Source organism: Choloepus didactylus, assembly GCF_015220235.1.
Source record: "Choloepus didactylus isolate mChoDid1 chromosome 11 unlocalized genomic scaffold, mChoDid1.pri SUPER_11_unloc7, whole genome shotgun sequence".
Classification (NCBI taxonomy): domain Eukaryota; kingdom Metazoa; phylum Chordata; class Mammalia; order Pilosa; family Megalonychidae; genus Choloepus; species Choloepus didactylus.
Genome location: NW_023637584.1, coordinates 10,971 through 31,206, shown reverse-complemented (window position 1 = coordinate 31,206; position 20,236 = coordinate 10,971). Strand labels below are relative to the sequence as shown.

Below are 20,236 nucleotides of genomic sequence, written 5' to 3'. Positions count from 1 at the left end.
GTTAGGCACACATTTTGTGTGTAGTGGATACACCCCCTCACTCTTATATCACAACTACCAGCTTGCACTCTTGAAGTCAGTTTCTGCCTTGGGATTTACATGCAGGGACTCTTGGGAGTCAATAGAAAACACAATAGAACTAAAGAATGAAACTTGCTCAAACACACAAGAAACTTTTATGACTTGGGTACTCAGTGCTTTCACACTACATTGAGAAGTTTGCCTTTGGTCATCTGAGGTAAAAAAATGGGCACAATACAACTGTAGTCATGGACAGAGAATTGAAATACTATGTTTATACTGTGAGTAGTTTTTACCATCAAACAGCATGATAAGGTACAAACTTTAAGGTTTAAATGAGGAAGCAATATGTGTGGAGGAAGGCCTTTAAACTTCTGAATTTCTAACTTCAAGACCAGTCACAGCAAAGAAGTCTCACAGACTTCAGATGCAAAACCTCTGGTGTTGACTGACAGCATGTATGCCTAGCCTTCTGCCCACTAAATACAGAAGATCAATTCTCAGGCCTCATAATTCTGGCACAAGAGAGATCAGTTTCATATACTGCCTTTCCTCTTGCTTTCAAACTACCAAGGTTCATCCCAAAGTGATATATGGAGATTTCACTGATAAGTCAACTACTTTTGCAGTTCTATTTTGGTTTAAAACTATCTTGCAGGAATAAACCATGGAAGGATTCTGTGGCTAAGGGATGCTATCACTTTTTTTTTCCCATTTTAAAAAAGAATTTAGAATATAACATATACGTAAAAGTGACAACTTTCTGAGTTCAATTTAACAAGTAGTTAGCAAATTTCAAAGTATTATAGGTTACAATTCCACAGTTTCACTTATTTCCTTATTATGAAATGTAACATATACAAGAAGGTAATATCTTTCAAAGTATTATTTAACAAGTAAATATATAGGAAATTTCCAAAGTTATTATGAATTATAGTACCATAGTTTCAGTTATTTCCTTATTGTGAAACACAATATATACAACAATATATAGCTTTCAAATTACTACTTAACAAGTAGCTATAGAACAAATTTCAAAGGATGCTATGGGTTACAGTTCCACCATTTCAATTCTTTCCTAACTATTCTAATATCCTAGCAATTAAGAAAATTTATAAATATTCAGTACTCATAATCCATTGTTAAATTCCATCTTGTCTGTTGCTACATTCCTTTCTTCACTTTCCTGATCTTCAGGGAAGTCTAGGCAGTGACTACCCTAACCTATTGTTCTAGTTTGCTAATGCTGCTGGAATGCAAAACACCAGAGATGGATTGGCTTTTACAAAAGGGGGTTTATTTGGTTACACAGTTACAGTCTTAAGGCCATAAAGTGTCCAAGGTAACATCAGTCGGGTAACTTCACTGGAGCATGACCAGTGGTGTCCAGAAAACCTCCATTAGCTGGGAAGGCACGTGGCTGGTGTCTGCTCCAAAGTTCTGGTTTCAAAATGGCTTTCTCCCAGGACGTTCCTCTCTAGGCTGCAGTTCCTCAAAAATGTCACTCTTAGTTGCACTTGGGGTATTTGTCCTCTCTTAGATTCTCTGGAGCAAGAGTCTGCTTTCTTATCTGCAGCTCCTGTGCTTTCTTCAAAGTGTCCCTCTTGGCTGTAGCTCCTCTCCAAAACATCACTCACAGCTGCACTGAGTTTTCTCTCTTTGAGTCAGCTCATTTATATGGCTCCACTGATCAAGGCCCACCCTGAATGGGTGGGGCCATGCCTCCATGGAAATATCTAATCAGAATTACCACTCACAGTTGGGTGGGGCACATTCCATGGAAACACTCAAAGAATTCCAATCTAATCAGCACTGAAATGTCTGCCCCACAAGATTGCATCAAAGATAATGGTGTTTGGGGGACATAATACATTCAAACCGGCACACCTATTCATGTTGAAAAGAGGTGTCAACATTGTGAGCAAAGGGACACATTTAATTGGTCTTAAAGAGGCTGTTGCCTCTGGGTTTTGGAACTTACCTGACATTGGAGCACTCTGAAGGATCTAAGTTTCTGATGAACAAACTTAAGTGAGTGAAACCTTTATATAGTCTCGGATCGGTCATTTGGCATATCTAGGTGAGGCATGCATATGAGTAACCTCCAAGATAATCTCCTAACTCTATTTGAATTCTCTTAGCCACTAAAACCTTATTTTGTTGCCTTTCTTTTCCCCCTTTTGGTAAAACATTCTTAATCCCTTGGTGCCAGGATCAGGCTCATTTCCAGAATCCATGTCCCCCATTACTAGGAAGGCTCATTCATCTTGGGGGTCTTGTCCCACATGGGGGGGGGGTGATGGATTTATTTGTAGAGTTAGGCTTAGAGAAAGTCCACATTTGAGCAACAAGAGTAGCTCTGGAGGTGACTCCTAGGCATAATTATAGATGAGGTTAGCCTCCTCTCTACAGCCATTAGTTTCACCTGAGCAATCCTCAATATCAAGGGCTTGACTTATAAAGTAGGGGGTTCCTAAGTTCACAAAGCATATGTTAAGTCCATGATAAACCTTCCATATCTCACATTATCATTACTTAGTTGTACAATCCTCATCATTTTAAACAATTTTTATTTTAAACTATTCTCATGACCCAAAATATCTTGTAGCTCTTGTCATCCCTTAATTATTTGTCCCTCATATTTGTGTAATACTAGTATGGTATTCCTATTAATTATAGTCCCTAGTATGCATTATGTAGATTTTTTCCATATACCCTTCTGTTGTGAACTCTCTGTGCTTAGTGTCATAGCATGGAAGTATGTCATGCAAGCTCCTGTCTATATTTGTGGTGCTGATCTGTGAGAAATGTGCCTTTAAACACACAAACAAAATATTTACAATGCTTAGAATTCAAGGCAGCCTTTTAACTGGATTTCTAACCAGTTTGTATAGCTTCTAATGTGGGTCAGTAACTATTCACAATTGTTTCTTGTTCTGACTTGTAGTTTAAAGAGACAATTCCAGATTTAAACTGTGCACTGAGCTTTTGACTTTCAAAACAGGTTGAAAATTCCTATATGCTTCCTGTGCCCGAATTTATTTTAAAATAAAGAATATAGTACAGTAAATATGATTGACTTGTTTCAAGCACTTCTATTAAACTGGATAAAAGTATTTAACCCATACCCCAATCCACAAAGAAGGTATTGCCAATAGTGTATGGGTACATGTATACCTGTGCATATACATATTGCACTCATGTATACACATAAGATATAGCTAGATAAACATAGATACATATTTCAAAAGGCAGTAACAAAAATATCAAACTACACTTGCATTGTGGCAGCAGAATAAGAGAGTGTTAATGTGAAGTGGAAAATGATTAAGATCTATTATAATTTTAGATGACTAGGATATTAGCTTAATGTTTACTAATGTGTCTGTAACTCCTCTTCAAACAGACAAGCTCTTTTAAGAGGAAGGGGTTCCCTAAACAAAATGCTTTGTTTTCACATATATATGTACTATTTAGAACAGTTTTGCTGGCAGAAATCATGGGTTTGCAGGGGGTATTTCAGCTTTCATTAAATTGGAAACAAATCAAGTTGTTTATGTCTACAAATTATACATTTAATAGTTCCACAAATTTGCCAAATTCATGATGACATCTAGGAAGTTTTCACCAAATTGTAGAAATAAATATGGAAATCATTAAACATGATGAAATAGATGGTTTGACTTCTACTTGATGAATGACCATGACAGTCCTCTTTGAGTCATTTTCTTTGGCAGTTTCCACTTGTTTGCCTACCATGCTGTCCACAAATTCTCCTGGTTCCCTTTCTGCTGAAGGAGCACCATTAGAATCAGGAAATAATGCAAAGGTCAACTTCTTTATAGTCATCTATGAGCTGATACATAATCAAGACAGGAAGGTAATGTAAACCACATGTTCATTATAGATGCACATGCCAAGATCATTTCTGTCCATTCATCTTGAGAACCATCCTCCATCTCAAACATTTGCTCCACTGCTTTGCCAATCATTGTGTCTGCTAAATATGCATCATGATCTGAGATGTTGCAACTTTATCAGGGAGGACTTTGAGTGCAGAAACTCTTTCATCTTTATTAAGCTGTAGTCCATAAACAGTCAAATCCATTGTATTTTAGAAGATACAAAGAAAGATTTACAAGAAACTGATTGAGAACTGTTCCTTTCCACTGTATAACAGGTCCATTCCCTTCTTTCCACCCACACTGAATTCTGCAGCCTTTGCTGTTCCTCCAGGACTGGGAAATAGGCTTTCTGGGCCCCACACTGCTCCCATTTTTTGAGAGGGGTGTCCTTCATCATGTTTGTAGATAAACTAGCATGTCCTGCATCAGCTCTGGACAGCTGGCAAGGTGTCTTTCCAAATAGGGTCTTATTCATTTGCATTTAAATGAGAAGCAGAGCTGCTGGACTAGGGTGAAAATTCAACATTCTCAAATATGAAACTTCACAGAGTATCACTGTTCTTATTAATTCACCGTCTAAGAGTCTCTTTTAGAAGTTCAGCAAAAAATCACAAGCAGTATGCTGACCTTTGGAGGGCTGCCATCTGCAAGCCCCATGCAGGCCCCCTGCTGTCCTCCTCCTCTCAGGCTTCCCAACCCAGCCCCAACCCAAGCTAGATGGTGTCTCTCCACTCAGGCCAAGCCTCTCCTTACAGCAGTTGCCATCTGGCTCCCAGCCTCTATGTCACATTCACACTGCCCCCCCTCAAAATGTGATGGCCCACCACCCAGGCAGCCATCTCCAAGCCAGGCACTCAATGTGGTTTTGATATACATTTCTGTAAAAGCTAGTGAAGTTGAGCATCTTTTCAAATGTTTTTGAGCCATTTGTATTTCTTCTTCAGAAAAATGTCTGTCCATGTCTTTTGCCCATTTTTTAATTCTTTACTTTTTGTTGCTGAGTTATAGGATCTCTTTATATATTCTGGGTATTAGACTCTTATCTGATATGTGCTTTCCAAATATTGTCTCCCATTTCATAGGCTGCATTTTTACTTTCCTGACAGTCTTTTGATGCCCAAAAGTGTTCAATTTTGGTGAGATCCCATTTATCTATTTCCTCTTTCATTACTCATGCTTTGGGTATAAGGTCTAAGAGAACATCTCCTATCACAAGATCTTTAATATCTTTCCCTACATTTTCTTCTAAAAGTTTTATTGTCTTAGATCTAATGTTTAGGTGTTTGATCCATTGTGAGTTAATTTTTTGCATAAGGTGTGAGATAGGGGTCCTCTTTCATTCTTCTCGATATGTATATCCAGTTCTCCAAGCATGCCACATTGCTGCACTCACTTAGCTTTGGTAGCTTTGCTGTAGATTTTTTGGGATTTTCTACATATAGGACCATGCCATCTGCAAACAGTGAAAGATTTACTTCTTTCAAATTTGGATGCCTGTTATTTATTTTTCTTGCCTAATTGCTCTAGCTAGAACTTCCAGCACAATATTGAATAACAGTGGTGACAGTGGACATCCTTTTCTTGTTCCTTATCTTACATGGAACTTTCAGTCTTGCACCATTGAATATGATTTTAGCTGTGGGTTTTTCTTATATTTCCTTTAGGGGATATTTGAGGAATTTTCCTTCTATTCTCATCCTTTGAAGTGTTTTCATCAACAGAGGATGCTGAATTTTGTCAAATGCCTATTCTGCATCAATCAAGATGATCATGTGGTTTTTTCCCCTTTGATTTATTGATGTGGTGTATTACATTAATTTTCTTGTGTTGAATCAGCATTGCATACCTGGAATAAATCCCACTTGGTCTTGGTGTTTAATTCTTTTAATGTGCTGCTGGACTCAATTTGCAAGTACTTTGTTGAGGATTTTTGCATCTATATACATTAAAGAGATTGGCTTGTAATTTTTTTCTTGAAGTATTTTTGCCTGATTTTGTCATTTGGGTGATGTTGGCTTCATAGAATGAGTTAGGAAGATTTCCCTCCTCTTCAAATTTTTGAAGAGTTTAAGCAGGATTGGTACTAATTCTTTCTTGAATGCTTGGTATAATTCACATGTAAAGCAATGTAGCCCTAAACTTTTCTTTTTTGAGAGTTTTCTGATGACTGATTAAATCTCTTTATGATTGGTTTGTTGAAGTCTTCTATTTCTTCTTGAGTCAATATTGGTTGTTCATGCTTTTATAGGAAGTTGTCTATTTCATCTAAGTTGTCTAGTTTGTTGGCATATAGTTGCTCATAGTATACTCTCATTATCTCCTTTATCTCTTCAGGGTCAGTAGTTATGTCCCCTGTCCCATTTCTGATTTTATTTGCATCTATTGATTTTTTTTATCACATTCCCCAATGCTTTGCACAGATGCTTTTCTATGACATGCCAATGTTAAATCATCAGGTAGAGTGGAAGATGATGTCATTTTTTCCCAAAAGAGGTTGGCTATTGCCTTTCTGAGGCAAAGCAGGGCTTATCACTTTCTTCATCTCAGGATCGATCTGCACTCTCAGTTGCAGCTTTGATTACAGTCAATCTAATCTACTTGTCTTTAAAGTCATTTTCTCATTAATTTATTGCAGTCATATTCCTTTAGTTGGATATTATCTCCATGAGCCATGGAACTGCAGGAGATATGATACTGCCTTTCTTGTGCATACCCCAGCTAATATAGCATATAGGGAAAATCATCACCAAGTTTGAGGATTCTCTATATTTCAGTCCAAACTTGACATGCCAACAGTCCACTTGTCCATCTGCTAGTTTTAATTCCCTAGTAGTATTTTCTGCCTATGATTTTCACTGTCTAGACAAGGCAGATTCTTCCATATGTAGAAATGTTTGAGGACCTCTCCTCCCCTCATAAGGTCCCTTCCCTTCCTAGAATCTTAGTTCATGTAGTTATCTCTGCATAATTCTCTAGTCCTTAAAGCATATATATTTTAATGAAGCATTATTTATTTACTTGTGTTGCCTCTACCACAGCATCCTACCTGTAATCAGTAGTCTATATTTCATATCCAAAGAGGTCACCATATTTTCCTCATCCCAGAAAGGGACATTCCTTCTCAAATTTTTTAATAGAAGCTATATGATTCTTTTATTCATACTTAGATTTGAAATTCACTTGGAATTTATTTTTGTGTATGGTATGAGGTAAGAACATAGTTTCCATTTTTAAGCCATCCTTTCCCTAATGTTCCACAATGACCCCTTTTTCATAAATCAAAAGCATTTTTTGGTATCTACTAAAATTGAACCTACAAGCATACTTTCTAAACTAACAATTCCATTCCTGGATATATTCTCAACAGAAATGCATTCATATGTACTTATAAAGACAGGTTCAAGAATGTCTATAGCAGCTGTATTCAAAATAGATCTACAGTGGAAACTATACAAATGTCCATCCCCAGTAGAATAAGGAAATTAATAAATTCATGCAGTTCAATAATATACATCAATGGAAACAAGTGAGGTAAGGCTATATGCAATAATTTAAATAAATCTCACAAACATTTTCAGTGATAGAAGCCAAAGTAATATAATACATACTACATAATTCTATTTATATCAAGTTTTAAAATACGCAGTATTAATCTATGGTTGTAGATGTCAGGATAGTGGTTAACTTTGGGGAGGAGAGTAGATGCATTGACTGGGAGGGCCCCAAAGAGGGTTTCTGAGGAGGCATTAATGGTCTATTTCTTATCCTAATTGGTGTTTACATGGGGGAGTTCACTTTGTGATAATTCATTGAACTGTACATTTAAAACTTATGCACTTTTTTGTATGTATATTATACATTAATCTAAATGCTATCTTTAATAAGTTGGACCTTATGTCATAGTCTAAGGGAAATAAGACTAAAGAGAAGCATGATGATATTGACTGTGTTTTAAAACTTCAACTTCTGGGTGAGACCAAAGGAAGAGAGTTTTATTTGGTGTAAAAGCTATATTTTCTGTAGCACACTATATAATTTAACTTGTATGGTTAGTTTATTCAATCACCAAAATTACATGGAACCTTGAATAGGGGGTGATACCTGGTTGGTTTCTACAGGTTAGCATGAGGACCTGATACATCCTGTACTAGTCTGAGCAGTGAGTGAGGAGTATTTGTGGGCCCCCCATGAGGAACTGGGGAAAATGTGGACATATACTTCCCTGCCTGGGGAATTGCTATTATTCTCACAGGCACTGGGGACTACCAGTTTGGTAGGTTGAATCCTCAATCTTGGGGCTTGCCCTTATCAGGCTAGTTGTTGCAGGGGAGAGGCTAAGCCTACTTATGATTGAGCCTAAGTGTTGCCCCCAGAGAGCTTCTTCTGTGCTCAGATGTGGCCTCTCTCTCTAGGCCAGCTCAACAGGTATATTGCTGCCTTTCTCCCATGTGGGACATGACTCCCAAGGGTGTGGATCTCCCTGACATTGTTGAATATGTCACCTAAGGATGGGACTGGACCTGGCATTATGGTTCTGAAAAGGCCTTCTGGGCCAGGTGGGGGAGAAATGAAAATAGGTAGAGTTTCAGTGGTTAAGAGATTTCAAGTGGAATAGAGGGATCATTCTGGAGGTTATTCCAATGCATTATATAGATATCCCTTTTGTATTTCATTGTATTAGAATAGCTAGAAGTAAATACCTGACACTGCTGAAATGCAATCCAGAAGCCTTGAGGATGATCATGTAACTACATAGCTTATATGGTGTGACCATGTGATTATGAAAACCTTGTGGCTCACACTCCCTTTCTCCAGTACAGACAGATGAGTAGAAAAATGGAGACAAAAAGTAAATGAATAATAGGGGGAGCAGGGGTATGGGATGTTTTGGGTGTTCTTTTTTTTTTTTTTTTCCATTTTTATTGAGATTGTTCAGATACCATACAATTATCCAAAGATCCAGTGTACAATCACTTGACCCTGGGTACCCTCATACAGCTGTGCATCCATCACACTTAATTTTTGTTCAATTTTTAGAAACTTTTCATTACTGCAGACAAGAAATAAAGTGAAAGATGAAAAAAGAAAAAAAGAAAAGGAAACTCTAAACCTCCCCTATCCCTAACAAACCCCCCTCAATTGCTGACTCCTAGTATTGGTATAGTACGTTTGTTACTGTTTATGAAAAAATGTTGAAATACTACTAACTGTAGTATACAGTTTGTAATAGGTATATAGTTCTTCCCTATATGCCCCTCTATTATTAACTTCTAATTGTATTGTCATACATTTGTTCTGGTTCATAAAGTGATTTCTAGTATTTGTACAGTTGATCATGGACATTGCCCACCATAGGATTCAGTTTTATACATTTCCATCTTTTGACCTCCAACTTTCCTTCTGGTGCCATATATAACTCTGAGCTTCCCCTTTCCACCTCATTCACACACCATTCGGCGCTGTTAGTTATTCTCACATCTTGCTACCAACACCCCTGTTCATTTCCAAACATTTAAGTTCATCCTAATTGAACATTCTGCTCATACTAAGCAAGAGCATCTACATTCCTTCCACAAGGCAGGAGGGAGAGTCAAAGAAGGTAGAGAGGCAAAAGAAAGAGGAAACAAAAAAAATGACAGCTAGGAAGCAGCAAAAGGAAAAATAACCTTAAATCAAAGTAGAATAAAGAATCAGACAATACCACCAATGTCAAGTGTCTAACATGCCTCCCCTATCCCCCCCTCTTATCTGCATTCACCTTGGTATATCACCTTTGTTACATTAAAGGAAGCATAATACAATGATTTTATTAGTTACAGTCTCTAGTTTATGCTGATTGCATCCCTCCCCCAATGCCTCCCCATTTTTAACACCTTGCAAGGTTGACATTTGCTTGTTCTCCCTCGTAAAAGAACATATTTGTACATTTTATCACAATTGTTGAATACTCTAGATTTCACCAAGTTACACAGTCTCAGTCGTTATCTTTCCTTCTTTCTTGTGGTGTCTCACATGCTCCCCATCTTTCTCTCTCAACCGTATTCATAGTTACCTTTGTTCAGTGTACTTACATTGTTGTGCTACCATCTCCCAAAATTGTGTTCCAAATCACACACTCCTGTCTTCTATCACCCTGTAGTGCTCCCTTGAGTATTTCCTGTAGGGCAGGTGTCTTGTTCACAAAGTCTGTCATTGTCTGTTTGTCAGAAAATATTTTGAGCTCTCCCTCATATTTGAAGGACAGCTTTGCTGGATACAGGATTCTTGGTTGGTGGTTTTTCTCTTTCAGTATCTTAAATATATCACACCACTTCCTTCTTGCCTCCATGGTTTCTGCTGAGAGATCCGCACATAGTCTTATTAAGCTTCCTTTGTATGTAATGGATTGCTTTTCTCTTGCTGCTTTCAGGATTCTCTCTTTGTCTTTGACATTTGATAATCTGATTATTAAGTGTCTTGGCGTAGACCTATTCATATCTCTTCTGTTTGGAGTACGCTGCGCTTCTTGGATCTGTAATTTTATATCTTTCATAAGAGATGGGAAGTTTTCATTAATTATTTCCTCTATTATTGCTTCTGCCCCCTTTCCCTTCTCTTCTCCTTCTGGGACACCAGTGATACGTACATTATTGTATTTTGTTTCATCCTTGAGTTCCCAGAGACGTTGCTCATATTTTTTCAATCTTTTCTCCATCTGCTCCTTTGCGTGTAGGCTTTCAGGTGTTTTGTTCTCCAGTTCCTGAGTGTTTTCTTCTGCCTCTTGAGATCTACTGTTGTATGTTTCCATTGTGTCTTTCATCTCTTGTGTTGTGCCTTTCATTTCCATAGATTCTGCTAGCAGGTTTTTTGAACTTTTGATTTCTGCCGTATACATGTCCAGTTCTTCCTTCACAGCCTCTATCTCTTTTGCAATATCTTCTCTAAACTTTTTGATTTGATTTAGCATTACTTGTTTAAATTCCTGTATCTCAGTTGAAGGGTACGTTTGTTCCTTTGACTGGGTCATAACTTTGTTTTTCTTAGTGTAGGTTGTAATTTTCTGTTGTCTAGGTATGGTTTCCTTGGTTATCCAAATCAGGTTTTCCCAGACCAGAACAGAGGGAAGAAATATTCAGTATCTGGTTTCCCTGCGGGTGTGTCTTAGAAAATTGCTCCACCCTTTGATGCCTCGGGTCACTGTGCTTTTCTGCCCAGCAGGTGACGCCTGTTAGCCTATAATTCTTGACTGGTGTGAGGAGGTATGGCCCTGTTCCCCCAGGCTCTGGGGTCTGGTTCTGAATGGAAAGGGCCCCTCCCCTTTCCTTCTAGAGAAGACAGAGCCCCCAGGTGGAGGTCATTAGCATTTCAATGGTCTCTCTCTCTCTGCTTGTGCTGTCTCCGCCCTTCCCTGAGTCACAGCCCTGGAAACTGAAAATGACTGGATCTTTCTCCACTGAGCCGAAAAAGAAATAGATAGTCCCCTTCAGACCCAGTCCAAGGCAACCCTCCGGCTCTCCCAGGTCGGTCGTCACCCAAAGCCTCTGTCTGTTTTTTTGGGGCTGCGTACCTGTAGTGAGCAGTTCACACTCGCTACTTAAAACCCCAGTTGGAGCTCAGCTGAGCTGTATTCGCTTGCTGGGAGAGAGCTTCTCTCTGGCACCACGCGGCTCTGCAGCTCAGGCTATGGGGGAGGGGGTCTCCCGACCTGGTTCTGCAGGTTTTACTTACAGGTTTTATGCTGTGTTCTCGGGCATTCCTCCCAATTCAGGTTGGTGTATGATGAGTGGATGGTCTCGTTTGTCCCCCCGCAGTTATTCTCTGGAACACTCACTTTTATACTTCTTCTTGCCCATCCCCAAACCAGTTAAATCTACCACTGCTCAGTCTTCCACTTCAATTTTGTGCTCTCTTTTCTCATGATTACTATAGATATTTCCAGGATTTATGCCCAGTTCTTTCATTTTCAAAATAAGCATGTACTTTAGAGGCAATTATTTTCTCAATTTTATGATTAAGTATAAAAGGAGACACAGAAAATTTAAGTTACTAAATTAAAGACTTGAAGTGATTGAGAGTTCACCATTTGTTGAATAAATTCACTTATGTGTTGCTTCCTCTTTGCTCCTAAAAATTCTGCATCAGAGAAGTCCCTTTACCTCATTTCTGACCATCAAAATCCCACTGTACTTCAAAGTACATGTTAAGGATTAGCTCTGCCCATAGCCTTTGATTACCTCCCAACTTAATACAGTTTTATCTTCTCTGTGGTTGCATACCATTTTGTAACACCCATATCAAATTTATTCTATAATGGCTGTGCTATTGTACTTGTGAATATATTTCATTTTGTTTCTTTGATTGTTAGTTAATTGATAGTTACAGATACAGTGCTTATCAATAGAGGGATACAATAAATACTTTTTTAATTCAGTGTTTAAATCTTTTTTTTCTGACTCATCATTTATAAAACACCTACTTTCATGGAACTCTATCCCCACCTTTCTCATGATACTTTTTTACTAGTGATTTGCTTTTGTGACTAACTTCAAAGAGGTAATTAAAAAAAGGTTTTCCCCACATTATATTTTTTCATTTAAATTACACTAAGTCAATCACTGTCTTCTAAATAGTCATAAAATTTCTTGTAATACATGCAGCATTTGTATGTGATATGTACATATTTATAACTGATCACATTTCTTCTAAAAAGAATTTAGAAGAATTTAGAATTTAATTTTAAAAATTAAAATAATGAAAAGATATAAACTTGGTAGTAAAATTACTCAAAAATATTTTCACTGTCCATGTATTTTAGGAAGACTTTATAGCATTTCCTCATCTTGTAGAATCCCCAGTCTTCCCTTCTTCCAACTTTGGTTTTCATAACCAACCCCTCTGACTCTTGCAGTATAATAACTGGAGCTCCATCAGCTTGCACTTAGTCTTGATGTAGAAGTCAACCAGCTATGGTGAAATAGGGATACTCATTCACTGCTGGTGGGAATGTAAAATGGTGCAGCCACTGTGGAAGACAGTGAGAAGTTCCTCAGAAAATTAAGTGTAGAATTACCAGCAACCCCTTTACCCAGAAGAATTGAAAACAGGGACTCAAAAACAGATATTTGCACACCAATATTCATAGCAGCATTCTTCACAATTGCAAAAGATGGAAGCAGCCCAAGTGCCCACCAACTGATGAATGGATAAACTAAATGCATATACACACGATGGAATATTATTCAACCATAAAAAGGAGTGAAGTTCTGTTACATGTAACAACATGAATAAACCTTGAAGACATCTTGTAGAGTGAAATAAGGCAGACACAAAAGGACAAATGTTATATGATCTCACTGATGTGAAATAGAGTAAGAAAATGCATAGTCAGAAACTAGAATATAGGTTTCCAGAGGACAGGGTAGGGATAGGGAATAGAAAATTATTTCTTAATTGATATACTATTTCTGTTTGGGGTGATTGAAAAGTTTTGGTATTTGATGTTGTTAATGGTAGCAAATTGTGGAAGCAACTCAAGTATCTACCTCCAGATGAATGGATAAACAAAATGTGGTATATACAGACCACAGAGTTTTATTCAGCTGCAAAAAGGAATGAAGTCCTGGTGCATATGACAACATGGGTGAACCCTGAAGACATTATGGTGAGTGAAATAAGCCAGACACAAAGGGTAAAATATTGTATGATCTCACTGATGTGAAATAATTATAATAAGCAAACTCATAGAGTTAGAATCTAGAATATAGTTACCAGGGGATAGATTAGGTAAGGAGAATGGGGTCTGATACTTAATTTGTACATCATTTCTATTTAGGTTGATTGTAAATGTTTGGAAGTGGATGGTGGTAATGGTAGCACATTTTTGTGAGTGTAATTAACAGTGCTGAATTAAATAGGTGAATGTGGTAAAAGGGGAAACTCGAGGTCACATATGTTACTAGAATAAAAATTAAAAGATAAAACATAGGACTGCATAACACAGTGAACCCTATTATAGATCACAGACTATAGTTAATAGTACAATTATTAGAATGTTCTTTCATAAATTATAACAAATGGAGGGCACTACTACAAGGTGTTAATAATAGGGTGGTATATGGGAAAACATACACCTAATGTAAACTACAGATGATAGTTAATAGTCATATTTTAATAATCTTTCATCAACTGTAACAAAGTTACCACACTAATTTAAAGTATCAACAATAGGTGGGTATACAGGAATGCTGTATTTTTTACATAATTTTTCTGTAAACCTACAACTTCTCTAATTTAAAAAAGTTGAAAATAAAATATTTCACAGACCTGTGCAGTGGGTATTTTAAATGAGGTAATCCATGTAAGTTTCTTCACACAGTGCCTATAACACAGAATCTCTTAATAAATGCTGGCTACTACTCTTTAAAAAAAGTACAATTATTAAAAAATGCTATCATCAATAATAAAAATGTTCCCAACAAATGTAAGGTGTTGGTGGTGGGTGGTGCATTGGAATCCTGTATTTTATGCATGATTGCTCTGTAAACCCACAACTTCTCTAATAAAAAAATGAAAAAAATCAAAGAAATCAACCTTCACATATATGGGGAATTGCTTTTTGACAAGGGTGTCAAGTTTTGCCCATGGGGAAAGAATAGTCTCTTCAACAAATTGTGATGCAAAAACAAGATAGCCATACACAAAATAATAATGGGGGAGCCCTATGTCACACCATATATAAAAACTGAGTCGAAATAAAAATTGATTCAAATTGAACTCAAACTCTAAAACTCCTAGAATCAAACATAGGGAAGCATCTACACAACATTGGGTTGGGTAATGGTTTCTTAGACTTTATACCAAAGAACAAGCAATAAAAGAAAAAAATAGATAATGGGGTTTCACCAAAAATAAAGATCATTTTGCATCAAAGGACTTCATCATGAAAGTAGAAAACAACCTACAGAATAGGAGAAAATATTTGGAAACTACATATCCTATAAAGATTTAATATCAAGAGTATATAAAGAAATCCTACAATTCCACACAAAAAAGACAAACAATCCAGTTTAAAAATGGGCAGAAGATTTGAACAGATATTTCCCCAAAGAAGATATGCAAATAAGTAAAAAGCACATGAAAAGATGCTCCACATCATTAGCCATTAGGGAAATGCAATAAAAACCACAATGATATGCCATTTCATACCCATCAGAGTTGCTACTATTGGAAGAAAAAAAAAAGGAAAATAACAAGTGTTGGATGAAAAGATGTAGATCAGTAGAAACCCTTACTCATTGTTGGTGGGAATGTAAATTGGTGCAGCCACTGTGGAAATCAGTTTGGCAATTCCTCAGAAAGGAAAGTATAAAGTTACTGCATGGCCAGACAATCCTATTACTAGGTGTATACCCAAAAGAATTGAAAGCATGGCTTTGAACAGGTATTTGTATACCTATGTTTCATACAGACTTGATTCACAATAACCAGAACAAGTGAACAACCCAAGTGTCCATCAGCAGATGAATGGATAGGCAAAACATGGTATGTACAAACAGTGGAATATTATTCAGGCATAAAAAATGAAATTCTGAATGATGTGACAGCCTGGAATAACCTTGAAGACACCAAGTAGAGTGAAATAAGCCAGACACAAAAGGACAAATATTGCATGATCACTCTAATATGAAAAAATAATAATCTAATTCATAGAGTCAGAAACTAGAACATAGATTACCAGGGACTGGGGTGGGAAAGGGAATAGTGAGTTAATGCTTAATTGGTACAGAGTTTCTGTTTGGGGTGATGGAAATGTTTTGGTCATGGATGGTGGTGATGGTAGCATGAAATTGTGAATGTAATTAACACCACTGAATTACATATTTTAAAGTGGTTATTGGGTTAAAGTGGTATTAGATTAAAGTGCCATCACACTCTACAGTGACCTCATTTCAACTTGCCTAATTCCATCTGTAATGACCTGTTTCCAATTAAAGTTAAATTTTCAAGTACTGGGGATTATGATTTCAACATATGTTTTTGGAGACCACAGTTCAACCCCTAACAATGAGATACCTGACACTGAGAGTGTCGGCCTTGCCCTTATGGGCCCTGATGGAGCAACTGTAAAACAGACTGGAGAGGCGGGGCAAGATGGCAGACTGGTGAGCTGTATGTTTTAGTTACTCCTCCAGGAAAGTAGGTAAAAAGCCAGGAACTGCGTGGACTGGACACCACAGAGCAATCTGTCTTTGGGCATACTTCATACAACACTCATGAAAACGTGGAACTGCTGAGATCAGCGAAATCTGTAAGTTTTTGCGGCCAGGGGACCCGCGCCCCTCCCTGCCAGGCTCAGTCCCGGGGGAGGAGGGGCTGTCAGCTCCAGGAAGGAGAAGGGAGAATTGCAGTGGCTGCTCTTACTGGAAACTCATTCTACTGATTCAAACTCCAACCATAGATAGACTGAGGCCAGACACCAGAGACTCTGAGAGCAGCCAGCCCAGCAGAGAGGAGACAGGCATAGAAAAAAAACAACACGAAAAACTCCAAAATAAAAGCAGAGGATTTTTGGAGTTCTGGTGAACACAGAAAGGGGAAGGGCAGAGATCAGGCCTTGAGGCGCATATGCAAATCCCGAAGCAAGGCTGATCTCTCTGCCCTGGGCACCGTTCCTTAATGGCCCTGGTTGCTTTGTCTATTAGCATTTCAATAACCCATTAGATCTCTGAGGAGGGCCATTTTTTTTTTTTTTTAAATCCTTTTTGCTTTTTCTAAAACAATTACTCTAAGAAGCTCAATACAGAAAGCTTCAAAGAATTGAAATTTGGGCACGTCAAGTCAAGAGCAGAACTAAGAGAGCTCTGAGACAAAAGGCAATAATCCAGTGGCTGAGAAAATTCACTAAACAACACAACTTCCCAAGAAAAGGGGGGTGTCCGCTCACAGCCACCATCCTGGTGGACAGGAAACACTCCTGCCCATCGCCAGCCCCATAGCCCAGAGCTACCCCAGACAACCCAGTGTGACGGAAGTGCTTCAAATAACAGGCACACACCACAAAACTGGGCATGGACATTAGCCTTCCCTGCAACCTCAGCTGAATGTCCCAGAGCTGGGAAGGGGGAGCAGTGTGAATTAACAGAGCCCCATTCAGCCATCATTTGAGCAGACTGGGAGCCTCCCAACACAGCCCAGCAGCCCAGAACTGCCCTGGGGGGACGGCACTCACCTGCGACATAGCACAGTCATCCCTCAACAGAGGACCCGGGGTGCACAGCCTGGAAGAGGGGCCCACTTGCAAGTCTCAGGAGCCATACGCCAATACCAAAGACTTGTGGGTCAGTGGCAGAGACAAACTGTGGCAGGACTGAACTGAAGGATTAGACTATTGCAGTAGCTTTAAAACTCTAGGATCATCAGGGAGATTTGATTGTTAGGGCCACCCCCCCTCCCCGACTGCCCAGAAACACGCCCCACATACAGGGCAGGCAACACCAACTACACACGCAAGCTTGGGACACCAATTGGGCCCCACAAGACTCACTCCCCCACTCACCAAAAAGGCTAAGCAGGGGAGATCTGGCTTGTGGAGAACAGGTGGCTCGTGGACGCCACCTGCTGGTTAGTTAGAGAAAGTGTACTCCACGAAGCTGTAGATCTGATAAATTAGAGATAAGGACTTCAACTGGTCTACAAACCCTAAAAGAACCCTATCAAGGTCAGCAAATGCCACGAGGCCAAAAACAACAGAAAATTATAAAGCATATGAAAAAACCAGATGATATGGATAACCCAAGCCCAAGCACCCAAATCAAAAGACCAGAAGAGACACACCTAGAGCAGCTACTCAAAGAACTAAAGATGAACAATGAGACCCTAGTACAGGATATGAAGGAAATCAAGAAGACCCTAGAAGAGCATAAAGAAGACATTGCAAGACTAAATAAAAAAATGGATGATCTTATGGTAATTAAAGAAACTGTTGACCAAATTAAAAAGATTCTGGACACTCATAGTACAAGACTAGAGGAAGTTGAACAACGAATCAGTGACCTGGAAGATGACAGAATGGAAAATGAAAACATAAAAGAAAGAATGGGGAAAAAAATTGAAAAACTCGAAATGGACCTCAGGGATATGATAGATAATATGAAACGTCCGAATATAAGACTCATTGGTGTCCCAGAAGGGGAACAAAAGGGTAAAGGTCTAGGAAGAGTATTCAAAGAAATTGTTGGGGAAAACTTCCCAAATCTTCTAAACAACATAAATACACAAATCATAAATGCTCAGCGAACTCCAAATAGAATAAATCCAAAAAAAACCCACTCCGAGACATATACTGATCACACTGTCAAACATAGAAGAGAAGGAGCAAGTTCTGAAAGCAGCAAGAGAAAAGCAATTCACCACATACAAAGGAAACAGCATAAGACTAAGTAGTGACTACTCAGCAGCCACCATGGAGGCAAGAAGGCAGTGGCACGATATATTTAAAATTCTGAGTGAGAGGAATTTCCAGCCAAGAATACTTTATCCAGCAAAGCTCTCCTTCAAATTTGAGGGAGAGCTTAAATTTTTCACAGACAAAGAAATGCTGAGAGAATTTGCTAACAAGAGACCTGCCCTACTGGAGATACTAAAGGGAGCCCTACAGACAGAGAAACAAAGACAGGACAGAGAGACTTGGAGAAAGGTTCAGTACTAAAGAGATTCGGTATGGGTACAATAAAGGATATTAATAGAGAGAGGGAAAAATATGGCAAACATAATCCAAAGGATAAGATGGCCGATTCAAGAAATGCCTTCACGGTTTTAACGTTGAATGTAAATGGATTAAACTCCCCAATTAAAAGATATAGATTCGCAGAATGGATCAAAAAAAATGAACCATCAATATGTTGCATACAAGACACTCATCTTAGACACAGGGACACAAAGAAACTGAAAGTGAAAGGATGGAAAAAAATATTTCATGCAAGCTACAGCCAAAAGAAAGCAGGTGTAGCAATATTAATCTCAGATAAAATAGACTTCAAATGCAGGGATGTTTTGAGAGACAAAGAAGGCCACTACATACTAATAAAAGGGGCAATTCAGCAAGAAGAAATAACAATCGTAAATGTCTATGCACCCAATCAAGGTGCCACAAAATACATGAGAGAAACATTGGCAAAACTAAAGGAAGCAATTGATGTTTCCACAATAATTGTGGGAGACTTCAACACATCACTCTCTCCTATAGATAGATCAACCAGACAGAAGACCAATAAGGAAATTGAAAACCTAAACAATCTGATAAATGAATTAGATTTAACAGACATCTACAGGACATTACATCCCAAATCACCAGGATACACATACTTTTCTAGTGCTCACGGAACTTTCTCCAGAATAGATCATATGCTGGGACATAAAACAAGCCTCAATAAATTTAAAAAGATTGAAATTATTCAAAGCACATTCTCTGACCACAATGGAATACAATTAGAAGTCAATAACCATCAGAGACTTAGAAAATTCACAAATACCTGGAGGTTAAACAACACACTCCTAAACAATCAGTGGGTTAAAGAAGAAATAGCAAGAGAAATTGCTAAATATATAGAGACGAATGAAAATGAGAACACAACATACCAAAACCTATGGGATGCAGCAAAAGCAGTGCTAAGGGGGAAATTTATAGCACTAAACGCATATATTAAAAAGGAAGAAAGAGCCAAAATCAAAGAACTAATGGATCAACTGAAGAAGCTAGAAAATGAACAGCAAACCAATCCTAAACCAAGTACAAGAAAAGAAATAACAAGGATTAAAGCAGAAATAAATGACATAGAGAACAAAAAAACAATAGAAAGGATAAATATCACCAAAAGTTGGTTCTTTGAGAAGATCAACAAGATTGACAAGCCCCTAGCTAGACTGACAAAATCAAAAAGAGAGAAGACCCATATAAACAAAATAATGAATGAAAAAGGTGACATAACTGCAGATCCTGAAGAAATTAAAAAAATTATAAGAGGATATTATGAACAACTGTATGGCAACAAACTGGATAATGTAGAAGAAATGGACAATTTCCTGGAAACATATGAACAACCTAGACTGACCAGAGAAGAAATAGAAGACCTCAACCAACCCATCACAAGCAAAGAGATCCAATCAGTCATCAAAAATCTTCCCACAAATAAATGCCCAGGGCCAGATGGCTTCACAGGGGAATTCTACCAAACTTTCCAGAAAGAACTGACACCAATCTTACTCAAACTCTTTCAAAACATTGAAAAAATGGAACACTACCTAACTCATTTTATGAAGCTAACATCAATCTA

General features: G+C 38.1%; 1 pseudogene; it reads right to left on the bottom strand.

The window, feature by feature from the left end:
• Positions 1 to 3,634: 3,634 nt before the first annotated feature.
• LOC119524747 lies at positions 3,635 to 4,401 on the bottom strand (annotated as a pseudogene).
• Positions 4,402 to 20,236: the final 15,835 nt, after the last annotated feature.